This window comes from Ischnura elegans, chromosome 3 (assembly GCF_921293095.1).
Source record: "Ischnura elegans chromosome 3, ioIscEleg1.1, whole genome shotgun sequence".
In the NCBI taxonomy this organism is placed as follows: domain Eukaryota; kingdom Metazoa; phylum Arthropoda; class Insecta; order Odonata; family Coenagrionidae; genus Ischnura; species Ischnura elegans.
In genome coordinates this window covers 89,210,345-89,229,613 of record NC_060248.1, presented here as the reverse complement: position 1 = coordinate 89,229,613, position 19,269 = coordinate 89,210,345, and the positions used below count along the sequence as shown (strand labels likewise).

The following is a 19,269-nucleotide window of genomic DNA, read 5'->3' as shown; positions in this document are numbered from 1 at the left end:
CAAATTATCCTCAGGGATTTTTCAAATCATTTCTCTTACAAAATTACAATGTCATCATTCAAAATATTTCTTCCCGCTGAATCCCTCAATATCCTAATTTAGATATTTCTTGTATCACATAATAAAATTTTGAAAAACGTAACTAAGTGTGACTGACGATCTTATATCATATTATCAAATGAAAAATATGACTAGAATATGCCTGATTATAGGCATAAAATATGCATTGAAAAGAATTCCCTACGTATTTCCCTTCCGTTGGTTATTGTAACACATACAAAAATTTTGGAAAAATATAATGATGGTGATTGAGCGTCTTATATAATAATTTAATAGAATGAAAAATATGACTGGATTATTCCTGAATAGAGGCTTAGACTATGCAAAGAAAAGAATTCTCAACAGTTTTAATTTATAGGGTGTTTATATGATACATTATAATCTGGGAAATGTAACCACGTGTGACTGAGGCTCTCATAGCATAATTTTATACAACCGAAAATATGACTGAATTATGCCTAGTATAGGCTTAAGTAATAAAGAAGACACTAAATATAATTGCGTTTAAGAAAAATGAATCCTTCCTTCAGCCATTTTTCTATGGAAATAAGTCACCAAAATTACAGTTTAGAAAACAAATCCAAGAGATCTTAGAAGTTCCCCAGGTTCGAAAAAATGAAATATCTTACCGAGAAAATATTTTATGGAATTAACTTATTCCATTTCATACTGGTATAAACTCAAACGGCGCTTATTTGACGTTGGAAACTGTAAGAAAAATCCTGACTCTATCCTAAGTATCCCACGGCCCAAAATATTTTCGGAGATGCTTGGGAAAGCGCCTTTTATTTAACTGCCACGCTGAGTTCCATCCCTCAAAATCCCGTGTCCTTCTACAGAATGCGATTCCGTCGCCTGGTGTATACGAAGCGTGGCATGAATGACCGAGCTGACTCTTCAAAATATCTTTACTGCCACCCCAACAAAAAGAGAAAGCTATGCTTGTGTGTCTCCCCTTCGTAAACGGCCAGAAATAAATAAATACAGGAATGGGATAATGTTTTAGTAGCCATAAACGCTGCTTCGATGCTGGGCGAATACAAATCACCGTTTAATGTCGTAACACACATAAAAAAGGCATAAAAAAAGAGAAAACATTCAACCCCTGACACAGGAATCAGAACCCAACGGCTTTCATGTAACCCCGATCGTAGAATGCATACGAGGAGTAAAAAAAAGGAGTGAAAAGGGTCTCATATACGACCTCTTCACTGTGATTATCTCATTTGAAGTGCCCTCTCTTATGTTTCGATGCATTTTGTCATATCCGCAATCTCTCGGTCACATTTTCATACCTGTTTGCAGTACATCCGGCTCAATATTACACGCTATTGCAACAGGAAGAATAGAGAAATAAGTACTAAAGACAAATGTATCACTAATTAAGGTAAAGGGGACTAATTCATTTCCCAGGGCTAACTCGCACGAACAGGATTTTCTTTGGGATCCTTTAAGGCTGTGAACCCGCAACCCAATTCACTTCTCTGTATAAGTTAACACACTCTCCAGAACTATAATGTTAAAGTTACATACAACTTCGTTCTTTAATTGATGTTTTTTTAGAACGTCAGAGCCATCATTATGGCAAAATGTTTTACAAGGCATTTAAAAATAAGCTCCATTTTATGCTGCTCTGGCTTTTTCATTTTCTTCATAATAAAATCATAAATTTCTATTTGATTCTTTTAGTTCTCCTTCGCTGTTGTAATTCAACAGTTTACAACAATTACAACTCAGGAGCGATTGATTCAACTATATTTCCAGCGTTACAACCACTGAGCACTTTTGGAAGGTGTAAAGACAACTGACTCTCACGATAAAAGTTTACTGCAGCGATGAACAGTATTACTGAGACACTTTAAAGCGCACTTCACGCAAAAAAAAGAACAGATGGTTCGATGATAGGCTACGGCCTTAGAGCTACCCATTGAGTGTGACCCTATTCCATCCGGGAGTGCATCCGAAAGCTTTTATGGCCGACTCTTTCAACTTTTATTCAAGAGATGTACTGTTTTGCAATTGCCCAAATGTGTTCGGCCACAAGGCTTCCACTGAATGTAAAAAAACTCTAAGAACTAAAAGCACAGCTTGCAACAAATGTTCTCATACGAGCAAACCCACCATCGAGATCGCAATACAAAGACAGAATTCCGTAATGATTCGCATACACCTGATTTACTGGTACAAAAATGGCATCCTGCTTCAATCAAAAATATTCCGTCTTTAAAACTGCTGAAGGCTACAAAATTCTATTTTTACATTGACTTCTGGAAAACAATATGATTTTAAAGGCAAATAAATTTAATAATAAATCATAATTAATTTACTTCCATACGTTTTCTGCCGAAAAAATAACAGCGATCCGTGACAATACAACTCTTTCATTTAACACTAATTTTATTTAAAGCTCCATTATAGGCGCACTGAATTCACTTAAAATAATGCCTCTATGTTAAATTCCTAGAGTACCGAAATGCGAAGCTTGTTTTTTTCGTTTGTGGTTTCCTAACACGCATTTTGGAAAAATTTTCAATTTCTCAGGGAACAGATTTCGTGAACTGATTCATAAACGCATAGACTTTGAGCAATACAATAGTCCAAGAAGGCAAGGCACGAGTATCAGATTCACCAAAATTAACTATTATTTCTATTCTTCGCGAAAAACATCGTTCATATTATAATTGAAAACTAGGGTAAGTATATCAATGTTTTCAGGCACCTCCTTTTTTCATCGGAGTTTTGATTGAAAAATGTTAAAATATTTCCATTAATCGTACCTTAGTTTTAGATACACATTGAAAACCTGAAATTCAATACCAAACATTACACTCTCTTTATCTAAATACACAATTTCTGGTATTCACACCTTAACAACTCTTAAACAAGTACCCAAAGCGATACAAAAACTTATGTAGCTTTAAATGGAAAATCAGCTATGAAACGTCATCATTTCAACACTCAATTTTCCTTTAATGCAAGCACATATTTCCCCTAAATTTGGGAAAACATTTTGATGGCTGCGCGTCCTACTGGCGGCATTACTGCGGTAATTCTCACATAAAGGTGCTAGAAATCGATTTCCCTTGATTCGTCAAGTTCCAAGCGTCCCAGATTTTTTTTTAACAGATCGCAATGCATTTACCAGAATGGAACGCTTTTCGAGCTACGGTAATACTACCTTTATACCTAGGTTTAGGCCACTGATTTACGAGCTTTCCGAACGCTGAGAGGCGCGGTTGAGAAATATGGTGACGGAGACGCAATATAAGGAAAGATTGAGGTTTTATGGATACGGGTAAAAGGTGTGGAGAGCTGATGTCGGTGATGGTCCAATAATCATGAATGGCGCTAAGATTCATGTGCCATCAAAGGGGTACTCTATTTAAAGTGCTCCTCTGACAGCACAAAAGCAGTGATACCTACGCCACTGAAACATAAACATTGGCATGACGGCCAAAAACGAAGGAATCAGTGGCCAAAAGAACAGCCGAGATGGGATCTATCCCATTCACATCGCTGAAGAGGAATGGGATGAGAAGATAGCTTTTTTCACGGCTCATTCCGTCGAATACATGGACTAATTTTTTACCCATCAGGGTAATCAAAACAAATCCCATCTATGATACAATGAGCTCAGGGTATTTGATAACAACAAAATAAACTGAAAAAATACTATTTGTATCGACGCATCTGGACCATACCTGTATCTTGCGAAAAAGTATCTGCTATGACAGAAAATCGCTAAGTTTAAAGATTTAAACTGATCATACGGACATTAAAGCACACTTTGCACGTTTAAATGACGATGTAATTGACTTTGAAAATAAATGCTTAAAAATGGTGATTTTTATTCCATTCAAGAAAAACCGTATGTAATAAGAGGGTTACTCAACGACAGACTAGTGACAAAGAACCACCAGAAGTATGATAGTCATAATTTTCACCATAAATACATTTCTCCATTGCCGGCGTTGGTGGCGGTGGGGTACAGTCATCGCCTGCCAAACTGAAGGTCGCGTCTCTCTGAAAGTCTCGAATCCCATCTGGATGGTTAACCCCTAATCAGGACATGGTTGTTGGTGATTTTCCTATGTTAGTTGTTGAAACCCTCCGATGCAAAGGCCAAGTAGCACTGTTTTCGGGTTGTGGAAATAAATAAATAAATAATAAATAAATAACTTAAATATTTCACAGGGAATATACGAGTTTTCCCAAATCAAGCATTGATGGCCCTAGAGTTCAACAGTAGAGGAGGAGGTAGAGAAGTTTAAGGAGGTTGGTCCTATGGACGAAATATATTCAATTTTAATTACATTTCGAAATGTCCTCTACTAATTGTATCTCATCAAATGACGGAAAAATAATAGGCTTTTGGTACTAAACATTTTGGTACTTCTATTTTTGGAAAATGTTGGTTAGCAAAAAACATACGTCAATTTGACAAAGAGCTAATATAATGATAGTTATACCTAAAGAATTTTGTTAAAAACTTAGGCTCGTCACCGGGGAACTTTTTGAGGTCATAGTCAATGCATTTTATATTGAAATCAAACCATGATAGTTGCATGATAAAGGCGTTGCACTCGAATAGATTAGCTACAAAAGCGTTTATTTTAAAACTAAACATTTATTTATCTACACTCCACAGACCAAATTTGTTTTTCTTAGCTCAAAGGATGTCGTCTATGGTGGCAAAGTATTTCGTTGATATCTACGTAAATTATTTATTTCAAATCGTGAATTCACGAAACTGCCTTCGTATATAAATTTTTTAAATGCCGATTTGCCCCGAAAGCAGCATGCATTTGGTCTTTGACGATAGAAAATAGTCAACAATTAAGAACGAACGGTCATAAACACCCAGTCATGGATAGAGGCTACCTGAACTGGCGGGACTCGAACCCGCGACCTTCTAACAAATTTTAAACAATTTATTCCTAGAATTGAAAAAGTGTGTCCTCAAGAGGGCTCTGAGCCAAGAAATACGTAATACCGCTCACTACCGGTGGACAGAACTTACATTTTCCCTAGACCACAGCGCAACTCGAATGGCGAGTGATAAATGACGGAGATGATATCTTATCTGGAAGGGTAACAAGAGTAATTCCGCTCAATCCCACCCTTCTATGTCCCCTCCCCACTTATCGTGTTTGTGCATCTGTAGAAAAATCTCTGGGACAGAAAATTTAAAGCCTTCCTACCCATTTCCTTCAACCTCCCCCTCTTCACTCACACTACCCAGACCCCTTTTTCCGTTTGCGTTGCCCTACGACCCCCCACTCCCCGATTCCTGCAAAACTTCCAACTCACAACCCCTCCGCTTCCCATAATGACATAAATTTGCGAAAAACCAACAACGAGGAAAATTTCCAACGGATGGTTTAAAAGGCTCATTAGCGGGAAGCCTAATGCGGCAGGGGCTCGCCCTCAGCGCGAGACAATACTTTCTCTATTAGCCTCCCAGCATCAGTACGCCGAATAGAAAGGGATAAAAATGAAATTCTCTATTGCCTACTAATAAAAATTTAAACTCTCATTTGGCAGCGCGTCTTCTTTAAATCCAGGCACGAATATCACTTCACAACCTGGTACTGTTCATCAATTGCAAACGCTGAAAATAAATCCGTCTCAAAAACTAATTTCAGCTATGTAAACCACCGGTGTGTGAAGGTATTTTCTTCTGACTTTTCTTCTAAAAAGTATAACTTTTTTACACATAATTTGCACTTCATTTTTATGTGTAAAAAGCTGGTGTCCTAACACCCCCTGCCTGACGCCTTATAGGCGGCTTGCGGGGTTTTAATGTAGATGCAGATGAAGAAAGCAGATCTTTTTGTCAATCCAACAGCATAAACAGGAGTGTAAAGAATATATGACAAATATTGGTTATCCTTTTGAAACGTGTTTTAGTATTAGGCCTATGATTAGAGTTATGTTATTAGGCCTACCAGTAACTCCTATCAAAGGGCTTGTGACTAGGAATGCTCTGTATCAATGCGTTGAAGAATAGGTAAAGAGGATTCCTAGATACGGCATTTAACTAAGCATTTCATTTCAAATGAGCTTTAGCTCTAAAAGTATCTATATCTAGGCGATAGGAGATTAAATATTTACTCTACTTCAATCACTGGTGTAATGCAGGCATGAAGGGTAAAACACTTAGATGCTGACGAACCCGGTTCAAATGCAGATAAATTTCAGAGAAAATGTCAAATTTCTGCATGTAACTCATAAATCTCGACACATTTAATATTTATAATACATCTATTAAGTAAACTTCCACCACAGTTGGTGAAAGATAGCAAAATATTTTTTTCTTGCATTGAGCGGAGAAGCAAATAATGAATGGAAGCGTGAAAATTGGACTGTGTTTACAAATATCATAAAGCGCTTGTTACCCCGCGAGAACGAAGGGGAACAGGGCAAAGGGACCAGCTGTGCTGGGTTGTATTTGCTCACTGCCCACGAGCAGTAACTAGCACACTCCGAGATAAGTAAACACAGTCAAAGTGATGTGCCCCATTCTGGTTTATTTCCAGTGCCGAAAGATAAAAACGGTAGAATCCAATCCACGCCGCAAAACACAAAGAGGAATAGGCAGAAACCTAGTCAATATAATGTAGACGTTTATCTCTCTCTTTTCAGATATGGAAATTTTAGACTACTAAAATACTGTGAATAAATAAACCAATATTGAAGAATCATCGGTCTTTGATCCGTCACATAAGCCTTTCTCTTTACACGGACAGTGAGCTCAGAATCACTATCCCTGGTCAAGAGACTACAATAGATTAATGTACACGCAATTCAAAGGATCAACTATTCCCCTACAATTACCAATGCCTCATTTTAGAGGAGGTACTGTATTCATCAACTATTGAAATACCATTATATTGGAATAAGGTATTTCCAATTCAGAAAAAAATCTTGTGAAAATGATGTAACTTGTTATCTAGAGATACCAAACATTTTTAGCTTTGAAGATGCAGTGAGATTTCACACTCGTAATTACCATTTGCAATATTTTGACGTGATTCAAGAGGATATGAATTCTAATTTAAATAAAATCCGTCAATGGGCTCACCATCCGTAGTCTACGGTCTACATAAATGTCCCCTCATCTCGGAGGAAACGCGGAAATGATACCTCCACGGTCGCCATCGGTCCATCTCACCCATTCCGCGTGAACAATAGTACATTCCCCTCCCGCACCGCGGCGCTCGCTTTTGTTCGCGCCGTCCACCTCTCGACGCCCTTCCGTTCCCTACTCCCCACCCTCCCACACCCCCTGGGGGTCCATAACTCAGTCACGCGTAGTGAATTACTGTACGCGGAGGGAAACTGAGAGAGGGCGGGAGAGGGAATGTAGAGAGTGGAGAGAGCGAATGCTACGTGCTTATTGATCTCGCTGTGGCTCTCCGCCGATTTATGACGCCGCGGGTGGAGGGATGGATGGGATAGATAGCAGGATGAGGAGGAGGGTCCAGCGTGGGGAATGGGGCCTGTGGGAGCGGGGCAGCTGCGGATCCCACGCGCTTGAAGACCGAGGGACTCGAAGCACGCGAGGCCAGGAGAAGAGCAATTCCGGACGATTGGGGCAGCGGGCGGCATCTGTTTCTCGACACGCAAAAATTAATAAAGACAGCGTACAATAGACGAACACTCAAGTGGAAGCTGTTAACGCCTGGTGAGTTAACAAGTAGCACTCACGATTAGTCAGGGCCAAGGACGTATTTTTTAGGGGGGCACAAGGGTTTCACAGGCAAACGGTCTTCTCACATTCGAGATAAGAACAACATACTGTTACAGAAAAAATACTGTACGAAATATTCTCTTTACTATACTCTTTACTTATTACACATGAAAGTTATCAATATGAAATTAAATGAATGAGGCTCCGTAATGCACAAAACAAAATGAACGTAATGTTAACCGTATTAAAAATCTTGTCTATTTTTTAAGCGTCTGCGGAGGAGGGGGCACGTGCCCCCACGCCCCTCCCCTAATTCGGCATATGGTCAGGGCCAGCTCTAGACATTTTTATAGTGTAAGCGAAAAAAATTCCGGCCCCTCCTCGAAAATAACCTCAGAGGTAAAAGGGATTCTCTCTGGATAAGTTTTAAAATAAATACAAATACTTTAGAAAAAGGGTCGAGGCTAGGACGAGATATCGACGTGAAATTATAAAGTGCTTGCTCTTTTATATCGAATGTGATACTTTTTAGACCTTATAAACCAGCGCTTTGGCGTCCCCATTTGCTTGGCGACCTACGCGGCCGCGTGGTTCATTACCGCTTAAACCGGCCCCGATTGTAGTCAACTTTTTGAGGAGAGATGTCGAGGAGCAATATATTGAATGATAAACAAAGATATAGTATTGACCACTAATTTTATTATAACAGGTTACCGGTGTGTAAATGAAGGTATTGATATGTAACAATCGAAACGCTTGTAGTAAGCTGTTATAATTAAATTTGTGAGCAATACGATATCTTCGTAAATCATTTTTCTAGGTTATGCTGGATGAACTTTTCAATAACATAGATCGTGGACCTTTTTCAACATATCGATGGCTAAGTTCTAACAACACGTATCTCAAAAATAGCAATTTTTCAGGAGAGCTAAAAAACGATTAATTTCTTTTACTTGTAGGTACACTAACATTAAAAACCAAAAGTTCATAAGACAGAAAAAGAAGCATTCATTTGCAAACAAAGTGTTGGTTTTTGCTAGTATTTTATTTTTTAATGTTATTACACTTTGTCATACCTATCTCTTACCGGCCGAATTTAAGATACGTGTTGTTAGAACTTAACCTTCGATATGAACACACGTGGTTAATTTAAATCCTGCCGCGTGAACGGCGGAGATATTCAGTTTTATTTCCATGAAAAATTTCCTCTGGACCGGGAATCGAACCAAGGACCTTAGGCTTTCCGGCTACGGAATTTGAACGAAAATCAGATTTTATTTTTTAAACTCAACATTTTCTCATACGTAAAATTTTTATACATGAGACACAGGGACTTTTTGAAAAATCTCCATCCTATGGATCCTGAAAATTTCAAGGCGATGACGCAAATTATAAGCGAAATAGAAATCGTCTCGAAATAAAGACAAAATACGATCAGTCGACAAGAAATGATGGGTAATGCTGATGAACAATCCGGAGTCGCGAATTTGGGTACTCAACGCACTGGAGCCCTTCCAATAGGAAAAATGAAGCGGATAATCTGTACTCTATTGTAATTCAGCTTGATTGAGGGATCCGTTGAACGGCTACATTTGTAAACTATCACACACAAGCGCAGGAATGCAAGAGTCGAGGTAAAGATGATAAGGGCTATTAGCTCCGAGGATGTCAAACAATGGGTAACCGCCCACTCACATGGAGGCGTGGATATATCTGTAATCTCCATTAGGATAGCGTTGGCGGTAACGTCCGGGACTCTGTATATGCTAACGAGTTAACACAAAAAGCAATATTAACTGCAAGTCTATGCGTGGGAAGAGATATAGGAAAAATAAATAGGTCTATAGGAACTTTGCCAATTCCACACGGCCCTACTTGATTAAACTTCAACCGATTTCAACAATGCCATACCATTCTCAACAATTTAATTTCTAATATTTCCATTGTCATATTGAAACAAGGGTTATCATCCAGAATAAGTGAGTTAATCTATAAAAAAAACTCTTGGGAATCACATAAAGGGGTCATAAATTAAAAGAAGAACAGTGATTCAACATGGAAAAACTTAGCGATAAATACATAAATGCATGAGAATGATGGGAAATACACAGAGGGAACCCTCATGAAATTTGGATCTAACATGAATATGGCCTAGAGTTAGCTTCGTAAATATATATTCCTTTCCAAAAACCAATATGCGAATCTCATCCCTAGACGCCAAATCCCATTTTCAAATGATAGGTGGTCCTAGTTGGCGAAACGAGCTGAACTGAGTAAAGTTTTGACGAGGATTGAGTACAATCCGAACGGAGAACTTTTCAAAATATTCACGACTTAGACTCTCCGGCACGCGTAGAATACGATATGATTATAAAACTTACACAATTGAGTTATTATTCCATTCCGAGGAACTTTTGGGGCTCTGACAACGAAGAGAAAAATTCCTACTACCCGAACTATCATACGAGAGACTGGAAGCAAAAAATAATTACCGTTATTCATGTTCACGCCCGTAAGCATCTGCAATTTGCGGTGAATAAAATAAAACCATAACGCGGCTTATCGAGCTCGTTCGGTTGTGCAGCGGACGGCGACAATAGCTACGAAACGCGATAACGATAACGCGAAGTTAGAATGCTATGCGACCGCAAACAAGACGAAGCGGTCGCATTATATAAAAGAAATATTTCCACTTTTCATTTCGCACCAAATGTGCACTTGGGGCAACACGGCCGAATCATATGCGGGCGTCTGTTTTCCTTTTTTTATTATTTAAAGCACAACATGGAGAAGAGGCGCAAATCAGTACCTCAACTACCGCTTCCACGAGTCATTCCGCTCGGCGACACGCTGCTAGGCAACCGCGCCACCCCTTTCTTCCTAATCTTCCCCCAGAACCCCAGCCTCAGAGTCTAATTAAAATGTTTCCCCTCCACCCACATCCCTCGGGCAGGCCAAGCCGTCTCTCCCCCAAATGGTCGCCCGCTTCCCGCCGCCACCGCTGGGGCTCGAGGGGTGGCGCCTCGTTCCACCGGCTAACCCCATCCACCCTCGCCGCCTAACAGCTTGCGTCCTCCTCCGTCAACTTCAGACACCAGCGATGGCATTATAAAAAAATTATTATCTCTCTCCCAGCTTTCCCGGATGCCCACATTGAGCGAATTTTTTTGACTCCAAGTGAAAAAGAAAATACACAGGAGCGAGTGTAGAGTTTCCATTTCGGCCCTCATACACTGTGTGACTGAGTGCAGTGTTAAGCGAGAGAGCTGTTCTTTCTGCGCACTCCGACACCACTCTTATGAATATAAGGTACGCTGACCACTTGCAACGAAACAGCCAACACATAATGGGTGATTTAAGAAAAAAAAGTATAGAAGAGCAGGATTATATTATCTCTCACACTGTGTATCAACGCAGAGGGTTTATGGGTGATGGTAGAGAAGATCTTGATTTAGCCACTAGCGTTCGAATGTCATTCATTCAAGCTTGGGGTGGCATTTCCTTCCCCTGGGCCTGGGAATTGAACCCTGGATCCTTGGATCACAAGCTAAGATTTTTAGAACTACAACACTACGTTTCCAATATTATTCACCATGAGACCGTATTATAAGTTGATATTAATTAATAAAATAGCCTGTTAACATTAATTTTGATCCCCACTTCCTTCTTGTAACTGTCATCAAAAGAAATATGCAATCAGTTTTACTGTCGGGAAAGGTGATTTTTTTTAAGCTAACATATTACTTGAGATTGAAAAAAAACCAACATTAAATACTTTAACCTGCAAATTACTACCCCATGCAAGTATGTATGGAATTTTGACTTAGCTTTAGAATCTTAGAAAGCACTATGAAGATTTTGGAATCTAAAACTGAACGTGCGCTGCGTGAGCAGGGCTAAGGAAGCTTAGCAGGCCGTGCGATTACCAGACGCGCTTGAGAAGATCGCGTTGGTTCGCAAGGCCCACCTTTACTGTGAGCGGACAACGAGAATGGTTATGAGATTAGCATCGCCTTCTGTGCACGGTTGTCTTGACACCTGCGGGGTGCACGTCATGTATCCCTGGAGAACCAGGATACGAGGTAGACTATTCTGTGAACATACAGTACAAGCATTATTTATTTTTGTATGCATGACGCTGCGAGTGATTATTTTCGACCGCTCCAGTTACTGACATTTTGGCGGAACGTGGAGCAAATCTTGAAAAGGTAAAGCAAATGAATAGGGAAACCTCGTAAATGTTTTTTTTTTCACGCTCAGCTCTTTTGACTGCTCGTGCGTTATGACTGAGCGACTGCGGGAACACCTTTTACGCACCCCTCGCTCTTTTAAATGAGAAACCGCCTCGAAGGATCTCCCACTAAATTTTCTTGAAGCACACGCAAAGTCGTAAATTCCAGTGAGGGACCATTTTAATCTTCCCAGCGTTCTCCGATTCTTCATTCGCATCCTCGAATCTTGCTACTCTTTCACGCAAGCCGGCACGTGTGGCGAAGCAGTACGTCCCTGGCTGACTGGAAAGATTACAATAAACAAAGTTTCTTCCGTTGGATTTCTCGGATGAGCGATGGTCTTAAAACGGGGGTGAGGTTCTTCCACGGCAACGCTCACCTCGTTAAATACTTGATGCGACGGCTTCCGCCTCCGTGGCCGTGAGGTATGGCAATAGAGGTGGCTACGAAAATCATTTCCTCGTTCCCCTTAAAACAGGAGATTTCTTTGCCACAAGGCTCTGCTGAATCTTTGAATTTGATGCCCGGCTATTGTGCTCAGCTATCGCTTTGAGTTCCAATCCAACGAGAGACTCCACGCTTCTTTGCCCTCACGAGACGGCTGAGTTTCTTACGGAACTCTAAACAAAAAGCGGCTCCCGTTCGTCGAAAGTACGTGTAAAAGAGACATCTTAACAGTTTCTTGGATGAAAAGAAATACGCGACGCAAGATTTTATGGGCAAAAGTTAGCTCACTCTTCACCGGAGAGGAAAAACTGTATCCTCTGAAGTGAGATATTGCTGCTCAGCCAAGCTTATTCATATTAAATACTTGCAAAATTTGTACATTTTTAAAACACCTTCTTGTCAATCGTCATATTCATTTTAATTCAACTATACAAAAGTAAGAGCTAATGGTTAAATGGAGTAAGAGTTAAATGGTTCCCCTTTGACCTTTTATGAATTAATAAAAATGTTTTGATGCATTTCTAATTTTTTAGCCGTCAGAGCATAAGAACGACAGCATTCAAAGAACGAAGAAACTATTAAAGTAGTAAAGAAAATAATAAGTGAAAAAATTCAGCAAGCAGATGATATCACGCCTACTATCTCATACATTTATGGCGCATTATAAAGAGACTTAACATTTATAGAAAGTTGGTTTGCTAGGTCTTCTTGGCGCACTAAGAAATGGCTACATGAGACGAAAAAATGTTTTCCGGGGTAAGTCAAAGAAAAACTACCGAAGAAATCCAACAATATCACTTCCATAGGTATAAAAGTGATAGATGATGGTTATTCACATGAAAATGATTTCATTCTACAGTACCCGTCATGTGGTCTCATTATTTTCTTTAGGAGCAACGTAAAACAAATCCGGGTTCCAATTGCTGACATTGGATTAAACGAAAACCACGGAAATGGATGAAAAAAGTTATTCAGAAACATAAAACATAAAAAAATTACTAATAGACATAACCGAAAAGTGAAACTTTGTTTTTGCCTAGGTTGCAGTAACGCTAACAAGGACCTCTTAGAGCAGTCGGCCCGATTTGAAGGTGATATAATTCACTTCCAATCCATAAGTCTCGGATTCCAACGCCAAGAGAACCAGGATTAACTTCGATGAAGTATGGTCTAAGAATTTCAAATATATTCTATACATAAATACTCTATATATAGTAACTAAACTGCCAATCAAGGTCAAAAACGAATTTTATTCCCATAATTTTCTACTGCGAAGCTAAGAATTATGACAGTTTACTAACAACTCCTTTCCATTCTCAATTAGTAATAACACGTGCTATAAACGAATAACAGTTCATTATTGCCAGCAGATTTTGCCCCTTCCTCACCTTGACAACGAGACAATGAGGCTTTGAGAGGGGGACATCAATCTGAGAGGTCGATATAACGTGTCTTGGTTGGAAAATGGCAGAATCATTTAAGAGGATAATATCATCATTTAACGTGAGCAGATCCTCAGTCACGTCTTAGCGAATCATTAAGACGAGACATAAACGTTTTCACATTGTCTTTCCTGGAAGAGTAGCAATTATCTATTGAGTCCGTAATAATAAAATTTCGTCAACATTTTAAAGCATATAATCTTAAGTGACACTTTGACAAATGTATTGGATAGCTACCTTTAGTTATAAAAGTTTCATGTTCAGGGATACCACACATACAAAGCAGAAATGCACGGGATGGGTAGTCAAGGTCACAGCTGCGCCTTAGAAAGACGAGAGCTTTACCATAGTTTAGGTTAAATGAAATTCAACTAACCTGGAAAATAATCTACCTCAAATATAAACAGCTTAGCGTGTTAAGGAAATGGAGGGTTCAAATGAATGGGAGGTTAACACATGGATAAACGGACGACAGAGGCAAAGTAATTACATATATTGCCTGCTAAGTACTAGGCATTTGATTTTCCGCATGAATCATTAGATAAACTATATCTGATTCATATCTAAAATGGTGTCATTTCCAAAGATTATCAAAATAATAAACTATCTCAGAAAGATTAACAGGATCGTTATCTGCTACGTGCTAAGTACGAGGTATCTCAGTTTCGGCATGAATCATTAGACAACCGTTATTTTAATCATATCTAAAATGGTTTTATTTATATATGCATACAACTGCAACATACATATGCGACCTATCTCAGAAATATTAAAGGATCACCCATCCAAAGTCCATTTCAACCACTCGTGCTGAAAGAACTAAACTTTTGTCTCGAAAGAAGTAGTTAATCCATGAAATGATACGCAAAATCATGTGCGACCAAAGCCGACAGCCTAAGGATTTTCAGCGGTAATAGTGTTTTTATAAAGTAATATATATTCGTAGTTGAGGTTAGCTATGAAATGAGGACCGAAAATTTGATTGCAATTCTAATGATTGCATAAATACTAGTAGTCCGATAATTATTACCACCACTACTTTAAATTTATTAAAGAAAAAAACTCTACAAACTATTTCAAATGAATTTCAAGGCAATTTATTTACCTGCATAGATTACGCAAATTCAAATACTTTTTTCTTTCAGTTCAACCACGCTTTGAACTAGAAATCGCAGCCATATTTCCACAATGATGAATATCGATTGCCATAAATTATTCTCTCGCTCTCAATTACATTAAATCTGTTAATTAAATCCGTGCGCGAGTGAATTTTTGCTCACGCGGTAAAAAATATTATAGGGCTGGACACCCGTAAATCAGACGTAAATAAAGATATTCAATGGATGAGTCATCATGAAACAAACATTATCCTGGAATGAAATAATCTGTTAAAGCAGAGAGCTCATATAAGACCGCTTTTATGACGCAGTTAATATGTTTTTTCAATATGCTCTTGACAAAAAAAATCCAAAAATTTATAAGTCAACTTCTTTTATCGGTAATAAATAAGAGTACTACCTATCATAAAACCATTTCGACCCCGTATTTACGGGGATAAAATCAGCTATCCTATGAAGAAATGGATCGGATATGAAATGGAGCTGAATTTGTACTCATCTCAGGCCGAACTTTAAGAATCGATGAATATTTTTTTTTTTTTTTTTTTAAGGGGGATCGTGCCTACTTTTACAGAGCCATCAAAGCCTTTACGTGAGGAATTATAATTGAAGTGCCTCAGCTAAACGACATGCCTCGATCAAAAGCTGTCAATTTTGAGATGGGTGTACATCTTTGATGTCCATTAACCGGCTCAAAAATTCTCCAGCCTTGACGACTCCACTTAAATCCACAAATTGAAATACGCTAACGTGTGAGAAAATTTTAAGATGAACAGAAATAGCACGTTTCACTATCGCCATCAGGATTAGATTATATTGGTAAAATATATTGACAAACACCTGAAAGTTCTATTCGAACGCCATATCAGGGAATGACTTTAGCTTTAAACATAGTGACAGAGGAGCTAGACCTGGAAATAGCAACCGTGCCTTACCAGCAACTAAATTCTTTCTCGAGGGAAATGGCCGTTGAAAGAATCGAAATCTTTTAAACCAATTCATGATAACATACTCTGAGTAAAAAATTTAAAATTCATATTTATCAATTCAACTATTTAAATCCTGAATCATAAAAATAATACGCACGCAACTAATTGGAAGCCAAACGACTTTTTTTCAATGGAGAGCGCATTTAATTACATTAATAAAAAATAATTTAAGAATCATAAGTTTCTCCTAATTAGGAAGGGTCCTGATATGTCAAGGCACGAAAAAAGGACTTCGTTGTCTACTGAAGGAAAATTCATTTAATCAGGAAGGGACGAAATTTAATTATATCTTAATGGAACAACTTCATTACCTCTTCCTTTTCTCTGCCCCCAATATTTCTTTTCCCCAACGTTTAACTTGATACACCTCCTTCATTCACATATTTTTTACAACACCTTAACATTGGAACAATTAATAAATCTAAAGTACATAATTTCAATTATTACAGAAAATAGAAAAAATAGAAGAAGTTTGGTGGATTAATTAACTTATTTTGACCATTTTACTTGATGTTAATGACGCAGGCGGTATACATGGAGTTATGCCATGAATTGTACAGGAATAGTGTGTATATTCACGTGCATCACAAACTTATAAAGTGAAACTCAATTGAAATATGCTTTAAATGTCAAGTGTAAGTGAAAGAGAACTAAAATTATTCATCTTAACATCCCTCATCCAGTAAAAAAAATTCTCCAAAATAATTAGAAAAATGACAACCAATTTTATCCATGAAGACGATCACATCAAAGCCTCCTTTGACAGCCTATGTACTATGTTAGGTAGTTATTAATCATACGTCTCCATCTATTCATAATCAGCCCTTCATACCAACTCTCATGAAAGAGCAAACATTTTTAAAGTTCTCATTCATGGAACACGCCATTTTCCTCCTCATCCAGCAAGAGAAAAAGCCTTGGATGATACGGAGGCTGTGAAAAGTGAAGGGAGACAAAAATAAAATGCCCTTAGATGAGTCGCGCAGGAAAATCTCATCCACGTGCATGATATATCCAACGGTATTTGGGTTCTTACTGGATGGCAACCTCATCTCAAAATTTTCATCGTTCCTATCACCATCCATTCATTCATTTCGATGCCTGCACTTGAAACCTTTCACCACTTCGCTTTGAAATTCTTAAGTGCGTCTTTCCCTCACTCTTAATCAAGCTAAACATTCTTCGCTCTCGAAAATCTGAAGAAAAAAAATCTCGTGCATCTCCCAGCAAAGTAGCCACAAATATTCACGAATCCAACTACACTGAATCAATTTCGACACCAGACTCACGTGATAACCTCTCTTCCACGTAACAGGCACACCTTGAATTGCTCCAGATTTTGAAAAGTTGACTCGGACGATTTTTTTTTTAAAAGCGCCTTGATCATGAAAACAAGATTTCGCGAAGCGAAATAATCCTCGCCTTATAAAAAAAAATTGAGCCAGAAAACATGCTACGTGACACACCACTTCAAGAAAAAAAGATGGTGGGGAAAGCGAAAATCACGGAGAGTTGTACGTGCGAATCTGGAGACATGCACTCCACGCTTTCCTTCACTATATTCGTAGAAAAAAAAACAGTCACAGGTATTTAAAAGAGTTGGGAACCAATAATAATTCAAAGGAATTTGCGGGAAAAGACGGCTAGGTCGGTGGAACGTGGAGCAGACCGCAGTCTGGGAGACCAAGTGGCTCGACAGGAGACCTTTCGAAGCATTGGTGGCTGTTTTATCCCCAGGGAGTCTCCTTACAATTTTTTTAAAATTTCTCTCGAATCAAATCGTCCCCGTCGCAGGGGTTTGGAGAAATTTTCGTCGGTTGAAAAGCGAGAATTGAATGGTGGCATATTTACACCGGAAGTGGGGGATGGGGGTTCTTTGCGTGTTCTTGGGTACTTTCCACTTCGACTGAGATTTTATTCGAACGCCGAGATTTCAGAGGATTCGAGTGAATTCTGCCGAGTTACGAGAGGGTAATTACCAGCATTCGCCGCCTCGGAGATTTTCCACTTGAATTTATTTTTCGAATGAATTCGCCCACTGATCCTTTAAGCCATGAAGAGCTACGAATGGTACGGAGCGAAAGAAAGTAATTTTGGAGGCACAAAAATGTTTTTTTCACAGAAAAGTTTCATCACTAAATGGCACTAAACGATAGGTGTGACACTATAGCTAGTTACATGCAACTGAAATATATAAACTGTTCAAAAATCTGAAAGCAAGTGACGATGAGTAAATGAAAATTTAATAATTGCGGTCATTAGTACAGTCACTCCATTTTCATCATCACAATTGAAACACACACCACCTAACAAAGTGAGCCTTGTTCCACATAACAAACTCCGTCCATACCTTAATGAAATGTAAAATTTCCCGATATAATCGAATACAAATATGCTCTATATGCATACTGAGTGGAGAGCTGCGTCAAACCAATCCTAGGATTGTTGACCAGTGATGATGATGCATACAACCAAAACAGTGCGTTATAGATGCAGAAAGAATAAAAAGATGTTCAATATATGATAAGTTGCAAAAGTTTAAGGCGAAACCTATAACTCATTGGACGTACCACACAAAATTATTATGAATATAGATATCTCAAATTAAGTAATCAATTTCAATCAGCGTCATTGAGTACCCGATAAATACCCTTCAAAAGTCTGACAAATAAAGAGGCAAATCAACACATATAATTTTTGCATATTTCTTCCCCTTTGAATCCAGTTAATATCAGCTAATATTCACACACACCAATTATTTTGACTGGTGGCAATTCAAAGTGGTGAGTCACCACGTCCGAAAGCATACCATACAAAATTATAAAATTAAAAAATACTTGGAAAGTGCACCAAGGGAAAAATTTATGCAGGAAACTCTTCTTTCTCGAATATCTTTCCCTAATTTTGCAGCAATAACATAATTTCGTACAAGAGGCATGTCTCTTAGTAATACCTCAGGCGTCTGAAAATATTTTAACTGGTAACTGGCAGGTGATGATTTGGGAAAAAAATGTGGAGAGTATGGGTACCAAAACATGTGAAATAATCATTTAACGCCATTGAACCGACTTAGGTTTTATCCAACCATTGCCAACATAACTGCATTATTATTAAAAAGGTAAGACTAACACTTATTTTCCCCACTTTATCTCGGTCCAATGAGCTAATGGGGCAATTTGAAATTCTTTTTGCCTTGGTAAATGGCTCATCCACCAAATTTATTTCTTTACCGATTTTGATAGATTTATAAAATGAAGGACTTGCATTTTTCCGTTTCGCGGCCCGTCT

General features: G+C 38.5%; 1 protein-coding gene across 3 annotated transcripts in view; it reads right to left on the bottom strand.

Moving 5' to 3' along the window:
• The window catches only part of LOC124156128, a 701,458-nt gene that overhangs the window by 233,919 nt on the left and 448,270 nt on the right, over positions 1 to 19,269 (bottom strand). The window lies entirely within an intron of this gene.